General features: G+C 55.8%; 1 protein-coding gene across 1 annotated transcript in view; it reads left to right on the forward strand.

The window, feature by feature from the left end:
• The window catches only part of PRKAR1B (protein kinase cAMP-dependent type I regulatory subunit beta), a 91,350-nt gene that overhangs the window by 73,860 nt on the left and 15,711 nt on the right, over positions 1–1,779 (forward strand). The window lies entirely within an intron of this gene.

Raw genomic sequence — 1,779 nt, forward strand, 5'->3', positions numbered from 1 at the left:
GGGGGCAGCCGGGAAGCAGCGGGTTCAGGTCCCCCGGCAGAGGACACGGCGCAGGCCTGGGGGACGGATGTGGAGATGCACTTGCTGCAGGATGGCTGCCCACCCGGCTCGTCCCTCCCGGCCCCCCTGCTCCAGGGAGGTAGTAGAGGCAGCTCAGGGGGCCTGCCCTGACCCTATTTCAAGGGGAAAAGCAGGCTTCAGGCCTCCAGGCAGGAAAAGGGGGTCTCCTGGGAGGGGAGGCGGGGTCAGGCTCAGGGCTGGGCGGCAGCGGCCGTGAGGCAGGGCCCGAGGGTCCGCATTCTCCCGAAGCGTCGGCCCCGAGGCCAGTCTGTTCCGGGTGGGTGTGCCTGCCCCTTGGCCGCCGCTGACTGAGGGCTGCCTTCTGTGTCTCTTCTGCGGGGTGTCCGCCACTTTCCCTGGCAGCGTTGAGACCCCCCTCCAGAAGGGCAGCGCTGGGAGTGGCCCCACCTGGCCAGTCACTGATTTCCCACCTGAGCTGACCGCCCACACCTGGGACCCAGGGATCTGAGCGCAGTAAAAATGCCCCCAAAGCTTCCGCTTCAGAAATCAGGGCCAAGGAATCGCCCCGATCTCCGTCTCTTCCAGCAGTTCTGTCCTGGGATTTACGCTGCTGAGGGTGGAAGCTCTGACTCTCCGACCTCGGGACTGGGGTTCCAGGTCTCAAATCCAATAGAAAAACCCACCGCTCAAACAGGAGGACGAGAATTTCCTAAGCCCAAGGCTGTAAAATCAAATCTCCCTGGAAGGAAACCAAGCAGCAGTCACACGTTTACCAGCACCAGCTTCCACCGCGGCACCAACCGTGACCCTCCAAAGTCACCTGCGTCTTCGCCGCCATGCCGGCCTCCTGAGGGTGCCCGGGGTCTGGGTCACGGGGCAGCTCCCGTCCGGTATGGAGGCTGCTGGACCAGCGTGCTGGCAGCGGCTCCAGACTCTGCTCCAGCCCCGGGGTTGGTCAAAAGCGTGTCCTTTTCAGCGTGTGGCCCTGGCAGGAGTTTTCAAGCAGAGAAATCCCCCTCCTACTCGAGATCTAAAATAAATGCTTTGCTTTGTATTTTTAGCGGCTGACCTACATCGTGCAGCTGATAAGTGTGGGCCAGAAAAGTTTCTTTGGCCAAAAGAGAAACAGTTAATCAGGCAATCATTAATTTCTTATAAAAGGAGCACGCTGTTATTTTTTTCCTTCCTGAGGGCTAGGGGTGGATAGTGACGGGGAAGGGAAGGCGTGAGAAAGGGTGGAAAGATCTACAGAATTTGCAAGTATCGAAGTAAACTTGCCATTGGAATGAAGTATTTTGACCCAAAATAATGGAAGGTATGCTACACCTCTAGCCACGTAAATACAGTTGTATGCTCTTTGAATGGCACTGAATGGTGTCTTATGAACAGGGAATTGCTTCGACCTCTGAATTATTTAAACCCCTTGGTAGCCCTAGTGCTGAGCTGTGATTATACTGTTTGCAAATATATAGGCAGCCCTGTTCTTCTGAAGATAACAAAGGCATTTCATCCTGAGTTAACTTGGACTCAACGTCCAGTGCCTGTCATCTACGTTAAACCTGTGATGTAGGTTAGAATCGCTCCCAGTTCTGAAGCCCTGTCCACCTGCTGAGCCGTGTACACCCTGGGCCCAACTCACTTGTGAAAATACCCGGGCCTCCTGCACAGAAATTTGCTTTCTGTTTTGTTCATCCTGTGATGGAACAAAGCCTCATCACCCTGGGGCTGGCCATGTGGGTGTTTTCTTAGATTGGGATT

Source organism: Neophocaena asiaeorientalis, unplaced genomic scaffold (genome assembly GCF_003031525.2).
Source record: "Neophocaena asiaeorientalis asiaeorientalis breed wild unplaced genomic scaffold, Neophocaena_asiaeorientalis_V1.1 scaffold223, whole genome shotgun sequence".
In the NCBI taxonomy this organism is placed as follows: Eukaryota; Metazoa; Chordata; class Mammalia; order Artiodactyla; family Phocoenidae; genus Neophocaena; species Neophocaena asiaeorientalis.